This window comes from Gossypium hirsutum, chromosome D05, assembly GCF_007990345.1.
Source record: "Gossypium hirsutum isolate 1008001.06 chromosome D05, Gossypium_hirsutum_v2.1, whole genome shotgun sequence".
Lineage (NCBI taxonomy): Eukaryota > Viridiplantae > Streptophyta > Magnoliopsida > Malvales > Malvaceae > Gossypium > Gossypium hirsutum.
Genome location: NC_053441.1, coordinates 48,215,595 through 48,240,217, shown reverse-complemented (window position 1 = coordinate 48,240,217; position 24,623 = coordinate 48,215,595). Strand labels below are relative to the sequence as shown.

At 33.6% G+C, this 24,623-nt stretch overlaps 1 non-coding gene across 1 annotated transcript; it reads left to right on the top strand.

Annotated features, from left to right (window-relative positions):
• Positions 1 to 16,972: 16,972 nt before the first annotated feature.
• On the top strand, positions 16,973 to 17,079 carry LOC121217992 (small nucleolar RNA R71). The gene has a single exon (XR_005914265.1). It is a non-coding gene; the product is annotated as a small nucleolar RNA R71 (small nucleolar RNA).
• Positions 17,080 to 24,623: the final 7,544 nt, after the last annotated feature.

Here is a 24,623-nt window from a genome sequence, read left to right as displayed (position 1 = left end):
CGCACCATCAGAAGCATATTATTTGCTTAGGGAGATACATGAGGGGATATGCGGGCATCATCCAGGTTTACAAATGTTGGGTTTTGTGCCAAGGATACTATTGGCCAACTATTCAGAGGGATGTTGCGGAATTGGTTTTAAAATGCAAACCATGTCAAAAGTTTTCATCTATCCCACGATAACCATTAGAACCACTCCAATAAATAACTAGTCCATTGCCCTTTTCAACTTGGCGAACTGATAGTTTGGGACCTTTCCCAATTTCAATAGCTTAAAAGAACTTTATAGTTGTCACCATTGAATACTTTACCAAATTGATAGAAATTAAAGCATTAACGAAAACTACATAAAAACATATGGAAAAGTTTATTTGGAAGTCTACTATTTGTCGCTATAGAATTCCAAATCTCTTCATGACTGATAATGACACATAGTTTCAAGGAAAGTTTAAGGATAAAGAAGAAAGTAGGAGATGCCAAAGGAGTATGGATGGATGAATTTCTAGGTATATTGTGGATTTTAAGAATCACATCCCATACTAGGATAAGTAAGGTATGGCTTCACATAGTTATTGGTAATATAGAATTATTGAATAAATTGTCAATGATTTTAGAAATTCTATGATATGTTATTGCGAAAGAGGAGAAACTCCATTTAATTTTTTTTGAAACAAAAGTAATAGTCCAAGCATAAATTGGACTCCATACACATCAAGTTACGTGTTATGATACTGCAGAAAATGATGTGTCGTTGAGGGAGAATTTGGATATGTTATAGGAAACTTTAGAGCAAGCTGAGATTCAATTGGAGGCCAATAATAAAAAAGCAACTTGATATTATAATTCTAGAGTGAGAAATAAACAATTCCAAGTTGGAGATTTGGTCATGCAAAATTTAGAAGCAAGCAAACCAGTTGGAAAAGGGGGAAATGACACCAACTTAGGAGAGACCATACAAAGTCATAGAGGTCCTAGCCTTTGGGGATTTTACAATAGTTGAAATGGATGATAAAGTTGTACCTCAAACATGGAAGGAGAGACATTTAAAGAAATATTATGTTTGATTTTATAAATAATTCTCAATCAGAAACATATTACTTTAACTCTTTTAAAGAAGTGTAATATCTAAGTTTGCTTTCAAGAAACATATTACCTTAAAAAGGTAGTTCCACTTTAAAGAAGTGTAATATCTAAGTTCACTTTCAAGATATGTATTACCTTAAAAAGGTAAAGCCACTTTAAAGAAGTGTGTTATCTAAGTTCACTTTCAAGAAGTGCATTACTTTAAAGGTAAAACCACTTTAAACTGGTGTTATATCTAATTTCACTTTCAAGAAATGCATTACCTTAAAGAGATACAACCGCTTTAAAGAAGTGGGCTATCTAAGTTTTCTTCAAATAATTTTATTATCCTAAAAGGGTAAAAAAAGTTACTTCAAGAAAAAAATAAAGAGGCCAATTGAAGAAAGTTGTAACACCCTATACCCGGTCCGGTCATTGAACCCAAGTTATAGGATACTACAATAGTAAGCCAGAACATTCACAAGCAATTTATTCATTATTATTCAATAATCAATAAATACAAGTTAATTCCATGTTAAACATGCATTACAATCAACACTGAGTCTTAGTCGGGCTTATGATAACCTTTGAACAAGCTCAGAACTAAATCAAAACCAATATAAAACATTTACAAAATAAAAAAAGAATGCAACACAAGGGTTACCAATCGCTCAAACATAACCAAAAAGATCAATTCATAATAAATTATAATCATTTCCATGTTATTCAATCATATTAGAACCAAAGTCGAACTTATAGAACATTTAAAACAAATTGGGAATGATTCTAGATTAAAACAAAACCGTTACAAAATATAGGAAAATAATGAAAACAGGGGTCACACGGTCGTGTGGCCAAGCCATGTGACAAGGCAAGGATCGTGTGGTGCAAGGACATGTTCGTGTGGCTCAACCGTGTGACAAGGCTCAGACCATGTGAAAGGAGACACACGACCGTGTCTTAAGACCGTATAACTAATTGATGCCATGTGGACCTAAAGTTACCCTGAACGTGTAGCACATATGATTGTGTCAACCACCCATGTGTGACACACGGCTGTGTGGTAGCTCATGTACAGAATAAATAATGCAATTTGCATACTAATCATACCAAGTGACCTATAGTGCCATTTAATAGCATTCAAACCTACTCCAAAGTATGTACATTACAATACCAAAACATCAATTTACTAATCATAAAAACAAGCAACCAATATGCCCTTATTGGCACCTACAATTCAACCATTAAACAACAAGGAAACTTTACCATTCATGACAAGTTAATCATACATAAACATTCGTATGCAAGTATTATTTCTTTAACTAGAATATCAATAGGCAAATTTTAAAATATAACCTAAAACTTTATACCAATTTCATCAACAAAACATACCATAACTACTAATACACTTAATCATTTCATATCACAACTCAATTACACCAAATGTAAACATTTAACTAACATACCAAAGTCCATTGCCATTTCATGCTATCATTTGAACAAATACTTAATACTATCCATGTCTTTGCCATAATCATCTATATGATAAATTACCATATGCATATATTTAAATATTTAAATTCATCCAAACTCAACCGTGCCAAACCACAAACACAAGCATTACATTTCAATATTTAATCCTCCTAACTACATGCTACAAATAACCAAGCTCGCAACATCAAAAGTCTACCAAATTAGGAGACAAAAGGTGTATCCTTCTTGTTGATCCGATCGACACGTTCCAAACAGTTCAAAATCTATAGAAAAGTAGTAACCCGAGTAAGCATATAAAATACTTAGTACGCTCATACAATATAATCAAATAGCTTACCTTAACCATTCAATATTTACATGAATCAATATGGAACAAATTCACCTATCATAGGATTCAAACATCAACCATATGAGATTTAGTCCAAACCACATATATAATTTCAAATGGTAAAATACCAAATTTAACTCAAAATTCACCATGAATCCATTTTCCAATTTATCACTTTGCATCACTTTCATCCTTTAAAAAATTGCATCATATATCTTTGTCATACTTAATTCATATCGTGACATAGTTCAACAATTCTGGGTCAATAAATAATGAATATACAGATATTCAGAGTTCATATTTCATCCACATTAACGATACAATTTCGCACTGTATATCCTTTGATTTTTTATGGAACTTTGTAAAAGAACTTATTACACGAGCACGGGAAACATGTAATGCTCATTCGAGCTAGTCGAGTACAAAAATATATGTGTCAGGTTACCCATCCGGGCTAATTCATTGACAACATAGAAAAATAGCCTGGCCAGAGCTATATGTATACATGTAAGGTTACAGATTACTAGTCCAGGCAAAATTTGTGTCACATGTATATCTGAGTTTGGAACAAATGTTGGAGCTCGATTCAGAATGAGAATCATTTAGAAATCTCATGTATGAAACTTTTACTCGATCCATCAAAACTATCTGAGAATTCAATTTATTTCACATAGAACAAATTCCATTTCAGTAGTTTAAATATATAATTAACAACATTTAATAATGAATTATAACCGAGGATAGTAGTATGAACTTACCTATTAAAGGAATTTAACCATCATGGACTAATCGACAATTTTTCCTTTTCCTCGTACGTCCTTCGATCGATGAGATTCTTGATCATGAAAAGTGTAGTTTAATTCAATTAAATCAATTTAAACCACATTAAAAATAAAATTTATGCTTTTAAGCCTTTTTAATCACATTTTACAAATTTACCCTTAAACTTTTACATTTTATTCAATTTAGTCCCTAAAACAGAAACTATTAAAAAGTTCACATTTAATCCCCAATACACATAACCGATTCTAATTCCACCCATAATCAGCCTTCAATCACTTGAAAATTACAATATTTTCATGCTAATTTTAACATATTTAGATATTAGTCCTTAAATGCAAAACTAACAAAATTAACTTAACAAAATAGTCCTAAAACATTTCCAAGCTTCAAAATTTTCCATTTAATATCAAGAACATCCAAAATTCATCAATGGTAATTTTAATAAACTTTAAAGGTTTTGAAAACAGTGATACAAGTTAGCTAGACCTAATTGCAACGATCTCAAAAACATAAAAATGACAAGAAACGGATCAAAGATTCATACTATGCAAAGTAAGAAAATATCATCGAAAGCTTTTGAATGTTCATCCACGATGTTTCAATTTTCAAAGGAGAAGAAAAAGATGATGAAATGTTATTATGTTTTTTACTTCTTATTATTATTATAAACATATAATTTTAACAAATAATTTAATCCAAAAACACCACTAATCGTCCATCCACCATGATAACGGCCTAATTGCCTCGTAAGTCCTCTTATATTTATTAATTAAACCATCTAATCAATATAATTCAATAGCAATTAGGTTTTACGTCTTTTACAATTTAGTCCTTTTTCTTTAATTAACTATCAAGCGCTAAAATTTTAAGACAAAATTTAATACAGCTATACAATAACTCCGTAAATATTTAATAAAATATTTATGAGCTCAATTTATGGAAACGAGGTCCCGATATCTCATTTTCTAAAATCACTTGATTTTAGGGACAACCCACTTGCACTTAACTAATTATCCAATTAAATAAAAATTATCAAATAAAATTCACTTTATTATAATACTTGACTTATAAATATTATTATTTAATATTTACATACTCACTCGTCATAATTGTGGTCTCGAAACCACTGTTTTCGACACCATTGAAAAATGGGTTGTTACAAAAATTACATTAATTATTAATTAAATTGAAATACAAATTACATTTCCTTATAAAGATAACAACGAAAGTTAATAATAATATCACTCAGTAGCTGACTCTAGAGGTGCTCATGGGTTGAGCCAGACCCAACCAAAAATTTAGGCCAGTTTGCTAGGACCAGCTCGACCCAAAAAATGGGCCTAAAATTTTGCCCAAGCCTAGCCTAGATAAAAAGGCTAAAATTCGACCCGACCTGCCCGTATTAATTTTTTATATAATTTTTAAATATATATAATACATAAAAAATACTAAAAACATTAAAATAAAAATTTCTCAACAAATTGAAAATAAATTTTAAAAAATATTTATATTTAAATAACACAAAGATAGATGCAACTTAACAAGTAAATGTCTTTAAAATAATAACAAAATTAACAATAAAACAAGTGTCATACAATATCCGAACAATAACAACAAAATAGTAGTAATATAATAGTGAAATGGTAGCAAAATAGGGAGAAAACAACAGGGAAATAACATTAAAACAACAACAAATAGTATATTTTTTTGTCATTTTGTGAATTTAACTCGGGCAAAAAATACCTTACCCGAGGCCCTACTGGTTTTTTAAACTAGCCTTTTTTTTTGCCTAAGCATATTTTTCGGGCCTATGTTTTATCCTAAAACCTCCCACTTTTTGGGCGAGCTTTTGGGCTCGATGGCCCAGCCCATGAGTAGGTCTAGCTGACTTTTTTCCATCTCCACCATTTGTTTCTTGCTCTCCAAAGGTTTAATTAGGAGGAGTACCAGGAGGAAGCAATAAAATAGCTCATTTATCCTCTCTAAAAGCTTCCTATTCAGGACCAATAGGATTAAGTATGTTGAAGTTCACTGCAGTATCGCACAAGTTTTCCAATAGAACATTATAAATATCGAGTGGGCTATAGGCCACTTTAATGGAAGTTATAACACCATGTTGAGCCCCTTAAAATTTGCTTTTGACCTCAACTTTTGCAGTGGCTATGGCTTCCTCAATGGCTCTATTTTACTCTACCTTAACCAGAGTGACATCAATATCTTTCTCCTTTTTCAAAGTTTCGATGGCAGCTCGAAGAGATTTGACTTTATCATCTTTTTATGCAAGCTCTCCTTAATATCTTCCTTAATGGTATCAACATTTTCCTTATGTTTATCTTTTAGTTGAGAAACTTTGACAAAGATATCTCTTCAAGGAAGCAATGTCATTCACATGCTTTGAAGTCAACTTTTGTATGCGAGCTTCGAACTCTAATTCCTCTTTCTTCAAGTTTTCAGTTTTTGCTATCAGCTTCACAGCCTCTTCCTTTAGTTTTATATTTTATTCCTCAAAGGGTTTAACTTTTTCCTTCAAAACAACTTCCCTTGAGGTAACTTTAGTAACTAGTTTTTTCCGTTTGTTATTAAAACTTTGCAGTTGAACTTCTTGATGCTTTAAAGATCTACCCAACTACAGGTGAGCAAACTTCTTATATTCCAAGTTGTTAACGATTTTCAATAAATCCATAGGGTACATTATCAGTGGACTCTCAATCAGTTTAGATGAAACCAACCAGACATTTCCTAGTTGCTTCATCGGGATGAAAAAAGATGTCTAATCCTTCAAATCCTCGCCAAGGAAAATAACATGAATAAGGGTTTATAAGACTTTTCTTTATCCCACCAGGGTAGATCCTAGAGAAAGTATTGCTCATGGAATGTGATCTTTGAGAAGGTCCTTGACTACCTCCGGATGAACCAATGCCTAGAGTAGAAATCTTGCACAAAAGATCTAAACAAGCGATATCTGCTAGTATAAGGGTCAAGTTGTAATATAGTTACAACAGAGTAGGTAAGTACTTCGAGGATCGTACCCAAAAGAGGCGCGCACTAAATTAATTCTAATTTAAACATACATAGATCTAATAATACTTTTTAAATTATAGTACGAAAGATAAAAAGAAAGGTTTTAATAAACTATACTAAAAACATAAAATAAGATTAAATACATTAAAAGCAAGAAATCAAATTCGAATATATGTATCAAATCTAGGCATGGGTGATTAGCTTGCTTCAGTAATCATAATCAACTATCATCTCGGGCTTTCTTGTTCAACCAACTAGTCAATACCCCAACAAGATCTTCCAATACATCCACTGAAATACTGAGTTGGTAAGAACTACTTATCTTTCGACCTCATAGTCCAGACCGATTCAGGGTTAAGGTGTTTACGGATAGACCATACCAAATTTTGGATAATTCCCACCTTGATTACTTCTTAGAGTCGTCAAGCCTAGGGTTTCAATTCTTCATTTCCTAAATAGTTAATCCGCTAAGAAATCCCTACCAAAAAGTTAATCATTCATACACCTATAATGCTGGGGTTTGTGCAAGTATACACAGTCGTTATCAAGTAATAAGTAAGTATCGAGTTATCATCTCCATAGGGATTGTATTTGTGCTAGTCACTTAATTTGTAAAATTATATTAACAATTTGGTAAATAAAAACACAATATAGTTGAGAAATGGTGATTAAAATATATTAAACTAAATGCAATGATCCCTAATGCAAATTATCCTAAGTATGAAAACTATATTAATGAAATAGATTTTAGTAAAATTAAACACAATTTGCAACAATTATAACACAAATAAACTAGGACAATTACTTTAATTAAACTCAATTTATTATCAACATGCTTAATAACATTCGGAAAAACATTCCATGGCAACTCGATCTTTCATGAGTTTGGAAACCATATTAGGTCATTTTGGAATCCTTTACTTAGGGTGAGTTTGGATGGGCGGTGCATTTACCTATAGTTAGTGTAAACTAAACGCACCGTACCGCACCTAATCGCCCATCCAAACCCACCCTTAGTAAATACGCATTTACTGATCCTTATTTACTAAGGGCTTCTTAGCATTCGTGTGAGGTAACAGGGATGTGTTAGGTTTGAAACAATTTAATCACACAAATCTAAAAGCTATGCAAATAATAGAGCTTGGTTAGAGTTGTTATGCAACCTACAATTCAATTGAGTTAGGATCTAAATTGAGCATGCACATTTCAATTATGCGTCCATTAGTCGTCGTCTGGTTAGGATAGCTCAGATAATTTAGGTGCATTTCAATCACGTATGAACGAAATACAGACTTGATTTTAATTGAAAACATGATCAATTGAGACACAAACATTATAAACATGAATCAAATAAATATTATTTAATCAAAATAATCATCCTAGCTTAAATAAAATTAAGCTATCATTGTTGTAAATAAGAACAAAGAACACATAGCAAACATCTTTAAATTAAATTTAAAGAAAAGAAAGACTAAACCCAATTCAGAGTGGCTGTTACCCAAGACTATGACTGACGAGGCTCCTTCGCTTCTTTGCATTGCTTCTTTGCTGATGGCTCTCCAAGGTGGCCGACCAAGGGTTCTTTAAGAAGTTTAATTGCTAAAATCCTTATGCAAGGATGATGAAAGGGAAAGATAGCTAAAAGAGTTGAGAGAATAATGAATGAGTGAGAGATGATGGGATGAGGGATGATTGAAAAAGTGAGAAATGAGCTCTTATTTGTAAGTGAGGCAAGGGAGCTAGTTTTCTAAAAATAGGAGTGTCCATCCTTTGAAACTTCCTCCAAGAGTGGCCGGCCATGAATTGAGGAAAGGTGGCTGATTTTTCCTTGATTTTTGGTCAATTTGAGTGCCACAACAACTCAGGACTAAGACTCCGTCATCAGCAAATCTTTGGGAAAATCTCTAATTTCTTTAACTCTTCAAGTACTGTGTATAATTAAACCAAAAAATGGTTTATGACATCCATGTACAGCCGAAAATTGGGTTGACTTGGTCCCTAATTTGGACGGTTTTGCAATTAGAAGAAAATTCTCAGACCTATCCAAAAATAGTAGATAGTTTAGAGGACCAAATAATATAATTTAACCACTTTAATTAATCAATTTACTTAATTAATTAAAACCCAATTTATTAATGAAATATTAAAAATGAATTATTAAATATAATTTTATATTTTATTATTTAATTTAATCATGCATGGCCCACTTCATAGCTTAAAAATATAATATGCTCAAATTAATATAAAATAAGCCATTTTATACATGAAAACTATATAATAAAGTATAAAATCACATTTTAATATTTCTATGTCCTAATTTCATATTTTCACATATTTCATTAATTTATTAAACGATTACTTTGTTTTAACAACAAATTTAAGTAAAAAGGTGATGAATTATATAGTTAAAATCCTATATATTTTTCAGTTTACACACCTCCAAACTTAAATCATTTCTCGTCCCGAGTAATATTCATGCACAGCACAAGGTCTTGCTAAGGCAAATTTTGCTAAGAGTGTAAGTAGCATTAATCTTCATCTCATAATCATGCATTAATAAATTCATGCTCATAGATCTTCTTTATTAACAAGTAACTTATATACAAACATGTTGAAAATTTTATTCTAAGTTTCAAGATATGCCAACACGAATCATAGTTTGCATGTATGTCACAGCCATAGATAATATTCTTCATTCAACACAGTTTCTCATCAATCAAGCAAAACAATCATAAGGCTTATTTATGATCTTCATATGTTGAACTTAAAACTTTCTCTCCACTAATGCAGGTGACATAATTATCAAATCAATAGGTCTTTAATAAGGTTGTAATGGGGCTTGGTTAAAGGTAGGGATTTTAAGAGATGAGACATTTCGATTTCAAAATCTTAACCTTTAACTTGTCTTGGATTTCTCAAAACTTAACCTTTTTCTTCAAATGAACCTGTGAAACTCCCCCAAACTTGGTTTGAACTCATACTCATACATTTTCTTTTTGGAGACTAAGCAAAATTTTCTTCACTCTTTCTTTGTCTTTGTTGTCGTTCTTTTTTTTTAGCATGAGCACATACATCTTTATGAAAATTTCTTCAAATGTTGATTCCCAAGACAACTTTAGTTAAGATAGGTGCATAAAATTAGGATAATTTTAAAAAGATGGTATTGGCTTATAATGTAGGTTTATTACAATGAACATGCCTTTAAGCTCAAAATTATAGTTTCAAGGGTCTAATATAATAAGTTGAGCTTGAAAAGGCTTAAACGATCCAAAGAAAAATGGTGTCTATATCATTTTAGATTTTTATGTCTCCTAGGATTTCGCCTCAAGAAAGTTACTAAGTCAATTCTAAAGATATAAACCTTCATGCATATCTAATCTCAAGAGAAACTAAGTTTTCATGGCAAACATTACCTAAGACTAAGATAATAAAAACATTCCATTTTTTCATAATAACATACAATCACTCAGATAAAATCATCATTCATGCTTGCATACAAGCTATCTTATTAAAAAGAATTTCTCTAAACATTCATTTATTAAGACATACTTATGAAAGAATGATATGAAACATACTTGAAAAATTTTAAAAATTTGAGCAATTTGTCTTACCCTCCTTTAAAAAGAAGCAATGTCCTCATTGCGAAAATACAGTAATGAATGAAAACTGAACACCAGGTAGGATTGTAAAGAAAGAGAGGTGAGTCATTAAGACTGCTTAAATACCAAGTCTTTCCTAATAACCCAATCCTAGACATGTTCATTCCCATTGCCACATCACTTAATCTTTTTCTTTCTAAAGAAGTATTTATTCATGCTTGACATGTTTTATTTTGAAAAAATTAAATCCTAATTACTAAAGAAATAAATTCCTAAAGACCTAAAAATAATTAAATAAATAACAAGACAAGAATCCCCCCTTTTATTTTTCTAACTTATTCCCCTTGTCTTCTTTAGCTCCATCTTCGCTTGCACCGTCAGTCTCTTCCATCCATGTCTCAAAGATAGCATTTTTGCTATTGGTTTTAAGTATTCTCTTCGCCAAGAATGGCTCCCATACTTTCTTATAATCTATTGGGATCCCGAATTTGTCACAACATCAAGCACTTGTTGAAGAAAATCCCAATTGATATTGTTCATCATAGGGTAGTACTCATCTTCTTTAACATCATGTAAATTAAACAAATCATTAGTGAACTTAGAACTAAGAGGTACCTTTTTCTTTCGAACGATGACTTTAGTAGCATCTTGCATAGTCAAACTAGCATAGAATTCTCAAATTAGTTCATCATCGAGAAGCGAACGAGCATCACAGAATCGTTCCTATTTGAAAGCATTGATTATCTTTCTAATTGGCACAGGAACAACCATCACATCATTGCTTTTCAGATGAAAACCTTTTTCTGACATCATAGGTTGATGCTTGAAAATTGAATCAAATCGCTCTTTCACTTCATCAACAACAATTGGGTTTTCAGGAGTAGTTTTTGACGATCTAGTTTTTTTGAGAGACATGGTACTTTCCCAAAAATTCGGCAGAGTTTCCGCACAAGAGAGAAAAGAGAAATCGACAAAATTGGTATAACTTGCTACGACAAAAATCTTGCGGCAGCAAGGATGGTGCAGCAGCAATCTCTTTACGGCAGCAATAGGGAATTTTGGCAAAAAGAAAGAAAAGGACTAGGGTTTCTTTCGGAATTTGAGGTTGACGGCACAAAGAAGAGATTTAAGGATTTTTAGGGTGGAAGCAAATTGCTTTAAGGGATATGAAAATTAGTAGAATGAAAAGGGGTTTATATAGGGAAAAATTAGGGCAACATGTAGCAAAAATTTAGCTATATTAAAGTTACTTAGACGACAAGTAATGGGTATGACGGCAAGGCCTAATATTTTTCACCTTTTTGTTGTCTTGGGCCTTAAACTCAGATTGTATCTTAAAAAAATTGATTAGTACTTGGCCAAATTTGACCCCCTTTATTAACATAAAAATTTAAAATTTAGATTGAATAAAATGAAACTTAAAAATTTTAATTATAAAATTTCTTCTTAACAAATTACATTAAATTAATTCCCAAAAAAGGTTGGAGGGGTCACAGTGGTCCCTCTTAAGTTCCAATTTCCTTAGACAGAATTAATTAAATGTAATAAATTAAAAAATAAGTTTTAATTAATTATTTATTTACACAATGAGTTCATGAAAAAGTAAGGGTCTGTTAAGATGAGCGAGGATTCAATTCTCTCATCTTCACCATCCCAGTAGTGTTTGAGACATTGACCATTAACTTTAAAGGTACCTCCATAATTGTCGTATAATTCAATAGATTCGTAAGGATAAACTCAGTAGATGGTATAGGGTCTTTTCCATCAGGATTTCAGCTTCCCAGGAAATAACTTCAGCCTTGAATTAAACAGCAACACCTTCTGACCTTCTTTAAACTTGAGAAGTTGTATATGAGTATCATGCCATCTCTTTGATCTTTCTTTACACATTTTGGCATTCTCATATGAAAACAACCTCAACTCTTCCAACTTATCCAGTTGTAACATCCTTCTCTCACCGGCTTGCTTAAGATCAAAATTTAACTACTTTAAAGCCCTGCGAGCTTTATTCTCCAATTCTAATGGCAAATGGCATGCCTTTCCAAAGGCTAACCGATAAGGAGTCATTCCCAACAGAGTCTTAAATGCTATTCGATAGGCCTATAATGCATCATCAAGCCTTCGAGACCAATCTTTTCTACTAGGGCGTACTACCTTTTTCAAGGATACCTTGGATTTCACGGCCCATTGGACTTGGGGTGATAAGCAGTAGAAATCTTGTTCTTTACATCATATTTTTCAAGAAACCACTTAAGCTATTTGTTCACAAAGTGAGACCCTTCATCACTAATAGTAGCTCTTGGTGTCCCAAATAGTGTAAACACATGTTTATGTAGGAATCGCATGACTAACTTAGCATCATTTGTAGGGTATGCTTCAGCTTCAACCCACTTGGATACACAGTCCACAGCAACTAAGATGTATTTGTTCCCATACGAAGAAGGAAACCAGCCTAAGAAGTCAATGCCTCATACGTCGAATAATTCAATCTCCAAAATATTTGTTAAGGGAATTTCATTCCTCCTTGATATATTTCCAGTTCTTTGGCACTTATCGCAGTTCTTTACATAAGCGTAAACATCTTTAAATAGTGTAGACCAAAAGAAACCTGCTTGCAAAATCTTTGCTACAGTACGTGAACCATCAAAGTGTCCCCCACTTGGAGATGAATGGCTATGATATAAGATCTTAACAATCTCACTTTCAGCTACACACTTTCGAATTATATTATCTGCATATTGTTTAAATAAAAAGGGATCCTCCCAAAGATAATACTGATTATCATGAAGGAATTTCTTTCTTTGTTGGTATGTCATTTCTCGAGGAATTGTTCCACATGCAAGATAATTGGAAAAATCAGCAAACCAAGGTGTTTCATGAATTCAACTCACCTCAAAGAAGTGCTCATTTGGGAAATTCTCGTTGATAAGCACACGTGATCGAGTTACCTCATCTTGCTCTAACCTCGACAGGTGATCAACTACTTGATTTTCAACACCTTTTCTGTCTTGGATCTCAAGGTCAAATTCTTAGAGTAAAAGTATCCAATGAATTAGCCTTGGTTTTGCATCTTTCTTCGTGAACAAGTATTTAATGGCTGTATGGTCAGTAAATACTGTAACTTTGGTACCTATAAGATATGAGCAGAATTTATCAAAAGTAAAAACTATAGCAAATAGTTCCTTTTCAATTATCGTATAATTGAGTTGGGCTCCCGTCAAGGTTCTACTTGCATAGTAAATGGGGTGGAACACTTTATTTTTTCTTTCACCCATCACAGCTCCAACAGCATAGTCACTTGCATTGCACATCAACTCAAAATGTGAGTTCCAATCAGGTGTAATGATTATTGGGGCTGAGATTAACTGCTTTTTTAGATCTTCAAAAGCTTCCAAACATGCTTTGTTGAAATCGAACACTGTATCTTTCTCTAACAACAAACACAACGGTTTAGAAATTTTTGAGAAATTTTGATAAACCTTCGATAAAAATCGACATGGCATAAGAAACTTATGACTCCTTTCACATTAATTGGGGCTGTTAATCTTTCAATTACATCCACATTTGCTTTGTCGACTTCAATTCCTTTCTTTGAAATTCTATGGCCTAAGACAATCCCTTCCTTAACCATAAAATGACATTTCTCCTAGTTAAGGATAAGATTCGTCTCTTCGCATCTCTTCAGTACCTTAGTCAAATTACTCAAACAGATATCATAAGTGTTACCAAAAATAGAAAAATCATCCATGAAAACCTCAACAAAATTTCAACCATATTAGTAAATATTGCCATCATGCATCGTTGAAAAGTTGCAGGTGCATTGCATAAACTAAAAGACATTCGCCTAAAAGCAAACGTACCATATGGACAAGTAAAGGTTGTTTTATGTTGGTCCTCCGGGGCTATAACTATTTGGTTATATCCCGAATAGCCATCTAAAAAATAGTAGAATTCATTACCTGCCAGTCGATCCAACATCTGATTCATAAAAGGCAACGGAAAATGGTCCTTTCGAGTGGCTTTGTTCAACTTTTTATAATCAATACAGATTCTCCGATTGGTAACAGTTCTCGTTGGAATTAACTCGTTACACTTATTTTCAACAATCGTGATTCCACCTTTCTTCGACAAACATTGCACCAGAGTTACCCACGAACTATCTGAAATAGGATAGATGATTCCTGCATCTAACCATTTGATCACTTCCTTCCTCACAACTTCCTTCATAATAGGATTGAGCCTCCTTTGCCCATCAAATTGAGCTCTTTCACCTTCTTCTAAAATGATTTTATGCATGGAAAAAGAAGGGCTTATACCTTGAATGTTAGCTATGTCCAACCAATTGCTTTCTTAAATTTCTTTAAAACAACAATCAGTTGTTCCTATTGATCTTTCATTAGTTCTGCTGAAATAATCACAGGCAAAGTAGAACAGCCACCTAAATAAACATATTTCAAATGAAAAGGAAGTACCTTTAGTTCGAGTGTAGGTGGTTCTTCGATTGAAAACTTGGGTTGCACAAATTCTCTGACTTCTAACTCCAACGGTTTAAACCATGTGGATTAAATAAAATTTCTCAGATTGGCTTCCATCAATGTCATGTTTTCTTCACCTTCTTCATCCTCCAAAGGGTAAAACTCTAAAGCTTTCTCCAATAGATCTTCCTTAAAGTTACTTTCCATAGAAACCAAGGTTCCTATCTCTTCCATAACTGAACACTTCTCTATCGAATCAGAAAATTTCATCGCTTTAAGAATGCTAAAACTTACATGGTCATCTTGAACTTGCATGGTGAGTTCGCCTTTCTGCACATCAATTAATGTCCTCCCCATGGCTAGGAAAGGTCTCCCAAGGATAATTGGCACTTCCTTATCTTCTTCAAAATCTAAAATAATGAAATCAACAGGAAAAATAAAATTATCGACTCTTACCGAAACATCCTCGATCTTTCCTTTGGGATATGCTAACGATCGATCTGCTAGCTGAAGCGTTACATTTGTAGGTCTTACTTCACCTATCCCTAACATCTTAAAAATAGACTTAGGCATTAATTTGATACTCGCTCCTAAGTCACACAAAGCTTTACCACAGTAAGATTCACCAATGTCACAGGGTATAGTAAAGCTTCCTGGGTCTCATTTTCACTCAGTCGTTTCTTCATGGACAGTATATCCTTCATAATCTTCACATAATTTGATATTTTTTTCTAAAGCCTCCACCAACGGAATATTGATGTGTAACTGCTTCAAAACATCCAAAAACTTCTTAAATTGCACCTCATGTTTCTGCTTGTGTTGCTGCAATCTTTGTGGATATAGAGGTGATGGAACTTTCGGTTAAACCAGACAACTTTTTTGAGTAGGTAAATCTGTATCCAAAGAAGATGTTAAAATATATGAATTCACTAAGTCAGGGTTTACCTTGTCAGACTTTGCAGTTTTTGATTCTTTTGGTGTAAGAACTTCAACAGTTGATTGATTCTTCTCAATGGGATTATCTTTGACATCAATCAATCGGGGTTCTAGAATTTTACCACTTCGCAATGCCACTGCCTTGATATGTTCTTTACCCAAATTTCTTAGACTCCCAGTATCGCTCGGCAAGGTTCCTTGCAGCCTATTACGAAGCTCCGTAGCCAACTGACCCATTTGGTTTTCCAAATTTTTCAGTGTTGCTGCTTGGCTTTGGATCAAAACGTCATTCTTTTCCATGTACGCTTTCAACAAGTTCTCCAAACTGTTTGATGCCTTAGCTTGAGGTGGTTTTAGAGCTTGCTGATTAAACCCCTGAGATTGGTTTCTGATTCTTTTGGTGTAAGAACTTCAACAGCTGATTGATTCTTCTCAATGGGATTATCTTTGACATTAATCAATCGGGGTTCTAGAATTTTACCACTTCGCAATGCCACTGCCTTGATATGTTCTTTACCCAAATTTCTTAGACTCTCAGTATCGCTCGGCAAGGTTCCTTGCAGCCTATTACGAAGCTCCGTAGCCAACTGACCCATTTGGTTTTCCAAATTTTTCAGTGTTGCTGCTTGGCTTTGGATCAAAACGTCATTCTTTTCCATGTACGCTTTCAACAAGTTCTCCAAACTGTTTGATGCCTTAGCTTGAGGTGGTTTTAGAGCTTGCTGATTAAACCCCTGAGATTGGTTAGGTCTTTGCTGCAATAAGTTATTGTTCGGTCCATTTCCTTGGTTGCTCCAAGAAAATTTAGGATTATTACGCAATGAAGGATTGTAGAAGTTGGACTGGGGTCCTTGTCCACTCCTATTTTGATATTGGTTCCCCACATAGTACACTGACTCGGGATTTGATGGACAATTCTCAAAACAATGACCTTTCCCACAGTACACATAGGAAACTACTTTAAACGGACTTGGTGGCTGAGCTGTAAAATTATTAGTACTACTAGCGGTTAACTATTTTAACATAGAGGAAATAGACGATACCTGAGCTAATAACGAAGTGAGGGAGTCAACTTCATGAACTCCAGCTACACGTCTTCCTGAAGCTGTTCGATTTGTTGGCCATTGATAGTTATTACTCGTGATCCTCTCGATGATCTCATAAGCCTCATTATAAGACTTAGACAAAATTGCACCATTCGCGGAAGCATCTACCATCAATCTTGTATGTGCATTGAGACCATTATAGAATGTATCCAACTAGATACAATGAGGAATCCCATGATTAGGACACTTACGAAGTAACTCCTTGAATTGCTCCCAAGTCTCATCCAAAGACTCATCATTCAAATGTTGGAAAGTTGTGATCTCGTTCCTTAATTTAGCATTTTTGCTAGGTGGGAAATACTTAACCAAGAATCTCTCTGCTAATTCTTTCCATGTAGATATGGAACTTGGTGGCAATGAATTGAGCCATGCTCGTGCTTGATCTCTCAACGAGTATGGAAACAACTTCAACCTCAGTGCTTCTTCAGTCACACCAGCTATCTTGAATGAATCACTCACCTCTATAAATAATCGAAGGTGGAGATGTGGATATTCCATGGGCATACCACAAAATTGGCCCACCGTTTGTAGCGTTTGAAAGATCATTGGTTTCAAATCAAACTGGGTTGCCTCAATATCTGGCCTTCTAATTCTTGGGTTGGACTCACTAAAAAGTGGCACAGCATATTGTCTGATGCATCGATCCCTAACATCAGCAATAAGGATATAATTTCGTACATTATCGGCTTCATTACCTTGGTCTTGATTCTGATTTTTGGGGTCCATCTCGACTTGTCTTTGAGCTGCTCAATTCTATGCTCATAAACACTTGAACAGAAAATCAAAAAAATTAAAACGAATAAGTTAGTAATGTTAGAAATAAATCAAATTGAAAATAAATAATTTCACGAAAAAAATGACTATGGCAATAGTTGACAATCCCCGGCAAAGGCGCCAAAAACATGTAATGTTGGGGTTTGTGCAAGTATACACAGTCGTTATCAAGTAATAAGTAAGTATCGAGTTATTGTCTCCACAGGGATTGTATTTGTGCTAAGTCACTTAATTTTTAAAATTATATTAACAATTTGGTAAATAAAAACACAATATAGTTAAGAAGTAGTGATTAAAATATATTAAACTAAATGCAATGATCCCTAATGCAAATTATCCTAAGTATGCAAACTATATGAATGAAATAGATTTTAGTAAAATTAAACACAATTTGCAACAATTATAACATAAATAAACTAGGACAATTACTTTAATTAAACTCAATTTATTATCAACATGCTTAATAACATTCGGAAAAACATTCTATGGCAACTCGATCTTTCATGAGTTTGGAAACCACATTAGGTTCTTTCGGAATCTTTTACTTAGTAAATACGCATTTTACTGATCCTTGTTTACTAAGGGTTTACTAAGGATCACTCAACTAATTCAAGTGCATTTCAATCACGTATGAACAAAATACAGACTTGATTTTAATTGAAAACATGATCGATTGAGTCACAAACATTATAAGCATGAATCAAATAAATATTATTTAATCAATATAATCAACTTAACTTAAATAAAATTAAGCTATCATTGTTGTAAACAAGAACAAAGAACATATAGCAAACATCTTTAAATTAAATTTAAAGAAAAGAAAGATTAAACCCAATTTAGAGTGGCTGTCACCCAAGACTTTGACTGACGAGGCTTCTTCGCTTCTTTGCATTGCTCCTTTGCTGATGGCTCTCCAAGATGGCCGACCAAGGGTTCTTTAAGAAGCTTAATTGCTAACATCCTTATGCAAGGATGATGAAGGGGAAAGATAGCTAAAAGAGTTGAGAGAATGATGAATGAGTGTAAGATGATAGGATGATGGATGATTGAAAAAGTGAGAAATAATCTCTTATTTATAGGTGAGGCAAGGGAGCTAGTTTGCTAAAAATGAGAGTGTCCATCCTTTGAAACTTCTTCCAAGAGTGGCCGACCATGAATTGAGGAAAGGTGGCTGATTTTTCCTTGATTTCTGGTCAATTTGAGTGCCATAACAACTCAGGATTAAGACTCGGTCATCAGCAAATCTTTGGGAAAATCTCTGATTTCTTTAACTCTTCGAGGACTTTGTATAATTAAACCAAAAAAATGGTTTATGACATCCATGTGCAGCCAAAAATTGGGTTGACTTGGTCCCCAATTTGGACAGTTTTGCAATTAGAAGAAGATTCTTAGACCTGTCCAAAAATAATAGATAGTTTAGATGACCGAATAATATAATTTAACCACTTTAATTAATCAATTTACTTAATTAATTAAAACCAAATTTATTAATGAAATATTAAAAATGATATATTAAATATAACTTTATATTTTATTATTTAATTTAATCATGCATGGCCCACTTTATAGCTTAAAAATATAATATGCTGAAATTAATATAAAATAAGCCATTTTATGCATGAAAACTATATAATAAAGTATAAAATCACATTTTAATAATTTATATGTCCTAGTTTCATATTTTCACATATTTCATTAATTTATTAAACAATTACTTGGTTTTAACAACAAATTTAAGTAAAAAGGTGATGAATTATATAGGAGAAATCCTATATATTTTTCAGTTTACAACCCCCACTCGCTAATGCCCCATAGGAGGATTAGTTACTCATGGATCTAGTAAACAATATAAACTTAAATGAAAAAATGAACATGAAGATCAATTTCAAGAATAAAGTTTAGAAGAAGCATGATTATATTAAATTTAAGCACATAATTCTCACAGAGTTTCAGAATAATTCCAAAATCTGATTTCTTCCCAACAGTAAATAACTAGTTCTAGATCTAAAGAGAAAATTACACAAAATGTCCATAGCATGTCTTGACTGAGCCTTTTTATAGACTTAAAATGATCGTCGTCCTTAACCCTAGGGCAGCTGAAGTTCCCGAGCTTATAGTTGGATTATGCAGACCAAAATGCCCCTAGCTCGTATGAATTTCCTGTACAGAAGCAATGTCATGACACATCAGGTCTTGTGTTTCGATATCGAGGGTAGTATGCACAGCTTCAGGTTGTTTTTAGGGGTATGTTGCGACATCCTCAGGCTGTGTCACGACATTGAAGGCAGTCTAGACTTTTCTTATTCTTCTCCCTATGTTACGACATCACATGCTCCGTGTTTCAACCTAGCGGCCAGTATTAAGTTAATACTCCTTCTAATGGTATCCTGCATACTCACAAAGTGTATTAGCTTCCCCGTAGGCCCCATTCGACCCCTAAGGTCAATAAAAAATTCAACTTACACACTTATTAAACTTAACTAAACTTATTGAAATATAATTAAAACGCAACTAAAATGTTCATGTTTAAGCTCCTAAAGTGTGAAAAATAGTTTAATCTGCTACACCAAATTACGACAGATCAAACTCCCCTAAACTTAAGTCATTGCTTGTCCTCAAGCAATACAAACAAAAATAATAAATAAAAAAAAGACCCTTGAACAAGTATAGTACAAGTGTTAGCTTTGGAGCACATGAAAAGACATTTCATATTCACATATAATCTTAGCATGAGATATAATTGACTTGCCACTTTTGGTGCCAAACACCTAAGTTTAGTATATTACAAAGCATACAAGCATTAAGGATCCCAATTGTAGGAATCTATCGATAAATTATACAAATAATTTGATTTTCCTAGCAGAATACAAACAATCATAAATGCAATTATTCAATATGATTTCAAATTGTGAATAAGTCTCCTAGATCACATAGGGATTTTCGACTTGTTACGTTCTAAGGCTTAAGACGGGTATGGATTTCAAGAATAGTAAGCATCAAGTACTTCCAAGCATGAAAATAGTTTGGCACATCATATTGTCCACTATTATTCCCCTTAGTAACCCTTTCCTGCTAATCGCCTTATGTCTCCTTCTCTCACCTTCCTTATTTCTCCACATAGGAAGTCACAGCATAATATAACAATCATGGTTAGCTCACAAGTTTTTGTGCATTAATGAATGAGATTTTATAATTTTGTGACTTTGTCACATTTTTTCATTTTTAAATACATCTCACTCACAAATACTTTTACTTTTCAAGTAATTTTTCTACTCGTTTTGATTTTCTTGAATTTTGTTTCTTTTGTTGCACACATTATCTAACTTATGATTACTATATCACACCGATCCCTCAAATTTCACTCTATTTTTACAAAATCCATCATAATGTATCTACTTAACCCTCAATACGTATGGCTAGACGTCTATAGTCATATAATTCAGGACCAACAGAAAATTATAAGTACAAATTTATGTTTTGGCTCGGGTTTTGTATAAAGGTTCTTCAAGAAGTGATTTCTGGTTTAAAAAATAGGTACTAAAGAAAGATAACAGGGTTAGCTTTTTGGCTCTAGGTATATTCCAAACAATGTCTTAGGTCATCCCTAGGTATTTCAAAATTCACAACTCTAGTCAACCAAACAGCCACAAATTCAACAATTTATCATTCATGCCAGCATGCTCGTTTCCTTGTATTCTCCATAACATCTAGTACATGCAATTGCTTTAATGCCTATTTACAATGTAATATATAGAACTTAGTAGTCTAATAATAAAAAATCTAAAATCACCTATCCTTATGCCAAACTTATTGTAAATACAACCACTCTATGTGCATACTCCTAACTAATCACTTGTATTTCTACATGCTCAAGCACACAAATGACAAGAACAATTAAAGAAACACATAAAAATTAAAAAATATTCTATGTCACCCCGCACACTTTAGATAACACATTGTCCTCAATGTGTTGTCCCTAAAATGATAAGGAAAAAAGTTATCGGATTTATTATGATAGTTTCATCAGCTATTGGTGGGTGCTTCCTCCATTCCTCATTGCAAGCACTAATTATTGTGGCTCCTCTAGGTGGGGTTCCTACATAGAAAATTAGAACATGACACAAAAAAACTTATAATTTACTATTAATCCTACCCTAAAATCAAAATAAAATCATCCAAAAATTAATACAATCTTATAAAAACATTAAAATTTTAAATTAATTCTCCTCTAAATCATCGAACTGAGGGTATGCCTTTGTCCTATGGGTGTTTTTCTCTTGCCCCAGCCATATTTTTGGTGGGAGCTCCTACCCGTTGAATGTGAATGTTGGGTCGGGCTTTGGATGATTGGCCCTTTTGGCATGGAATATTACTGCTAGAATGCCACCTCATACTCATCCTCAGCTCATGGAGAATCCTACACATCCCCCTCATCTTCATATTCGGAGTCTGCTTCCGTCTTATCTCTTCCCCTATCATGGTATGTCGGTGCAGGGCCAAACATGTCAGATGGATAATTTGGAGCTCACAAACCATTCATCCTTTCAAATTCTTGAAGTACTGCCCCTATTTCTTGCATCCAACGGATCAGTCCTTTGAGCTTTTCCTCTGTGATCCCACTTGTCCCTCTTCGAGCTTTTGATTTCTCTTTCTGTTTAAGTGAAATCGGGATATCCATCTTTTTTTCATTCTCTGATTCCACTTCATGATCTGTTTACTTTGAAGCTTGACGTATTACGTGTACAATTAGTCTCCAATGATGCTTTTTGTTGGTTTCATGAACTACTCATTTTCACCCATTGGAACATTTTCCTGTCGACATAGTTTTATCACCAGGGGGAAAGAAAATTCTAGCTTTTTGGCTATGTGCACAGTGCCTCATTTCACGGTAAATCCATTTACCTACACATTTTCTTGCACTATAAAATTCCATACAATACAATAGCTCGAAAAGTATTAATGTTAAAAACATTTAATGCATGTGTAATTCTAGTACCTATGAACTGCATCCACATTTTCACTACTGGGAACATTATCGCCTGATTGAAATTAGTCGGTAAATCTAAATCTGGTCTAAAATTCCATGTACCTCTACCATGCGTTAAGTACTTAATAACATTCTCCATATCTATATCCTTAAAATTTTCGAAATCAGTACTATCCAAGAAGTCTCCGATATAATAGGGTATATCATAGCACTCACAAATTTCCCTTGGAGTAATGGGCACTTCTTCTCCTCTCACTATTACTGTATCCCAATTTTGTTTTTTTCGTATTTCTTGGTCTCTAAAGGAAGCATAGAATTCTTACACAACTGAATTTATTGCGGTTTCCTTGAGAGTGATATAGAATCGCTCCCAACGAGGGTATCTAACTAAACTTCAAATTTCATTGCTTAAAGCCATTAAAGATTTGAACCCTCGCTCTTGGATGAAAGGCTCACCCTATAACTCAAGAAAATATTTTTCAGTATTTGGGTTCTCAAATTTTGTACGGTCCGAAACTATTGGAGTTTCTTGGACTGTATTTTTATTACTATTTTTAGGAGGCATTTTCTATTGTTCAACTTTAAAGTAATCAAATAAATAAAAAAATCAATGGAATAGTAAAACGAGTAAAGGACCACGTAACCTTGACCTCCTTGCAATTGTTTCTGCTGCTTCTCTAAGTGCTTGATGAAATCTCACCCAAACATGGCCTTAGGAATAGCAATGGAGTTTTGTGTAGTTAGGGTTTGAGGATGAAAAAGGATTTTGGAGATTGAGGGGTTGTAAAAGGGTGTGATGTTTAGAATAGGTTAAGAGTTTGACCTAAGGTGTTTAATAGTTAAAAATAAGGGTTTTTAGGTTTAAAAACTGGGTGAAGTCAGAGTTATGCATCCAGGTTGGTGAACGAGTCGTGTCAACCCTGCGAAAAAATTGTAGATATGTCGGAACACAGGGTTTTCATGTCATGACATCCCTATCAACTTGTTAATGTCCCCGATGTTGTAACACACCTTGTAGTTTTGAAATTCTAGGAAACTATCCTCCATGTCACACCACAAAAGAGTGGTGTCGCAAAGTCGATATGAATGTTGTGATTCCTTACTACTGGACATAGTTTTGTAACACGAGGTCAACATGTTGGGACATCGACTCTGTTTTTCCCATTTTTTTTATCTTCAGAGTGCTTCAAGCGCCTGTTAGCCGTGTTTCTGATCTTCCTGTAACATTTCAGTTCATTCATTAGCGAAATATACATTTTTGTACAGTTAGTAAAGTTACATAAAAATTTCAGGTTTGCTACCGGACTCATCCATCAGCTCGGTTAGTACACCCTTGGGTGCTTCCTATAGTTTGTTTCTATTGTATTAATCCAACACCCATTGTGCCATTCTATTCTTCTTTGTCTATCCCACTCTCGGAGTTTACCCTTTCGACCTACACTGACCACCTATAATTCCTTTCATAGATCGTAATTATTAATAACTTGTAGAATTAAAGAACAACACAACCATCATATCGTCCTTGTTTTCCAAAAGGTACAGGTGTTGTTGGTCATATTTATTATGCATAAAGTACTTAAATAATTCTTCTAACAAAAATGGTATTATAGGAGTTTCCTTGAACATTCTATTAGTGTGCCATACGGTACCACATAACTTGGATCCCAGTTCCAGAGGCTTTCGAGTTTTTCTATAGGCCATATTACTATTTTATTGGTGTTTCTGTGCTTACCAATGAGATCGTTTGGATGATGCTTGTGATGTGATCATAAGTCCTGTTGATATATATATTATCTTTGTCAACATCCAGAAGATCCCTAGGTCATTAAAATTTTGGGGCTTCTGATTAAAGATTACTATCTTACAAAAAAAAAATACATTCAAGTTAAATATTTCCCCTGAAAGTGCATGTTTGCCCTCGTTCTTTCTCGCAGGGTTCCTAGTCTTTGGGCATTCTTCCACTAGATTGGCAGTGAATATCTTTAGCTCCGAGCGTTAAGGTGGATCTAAAATGTCCTGATCATGCACATTGTTCCACTCAATGGAACCTAATGTCATT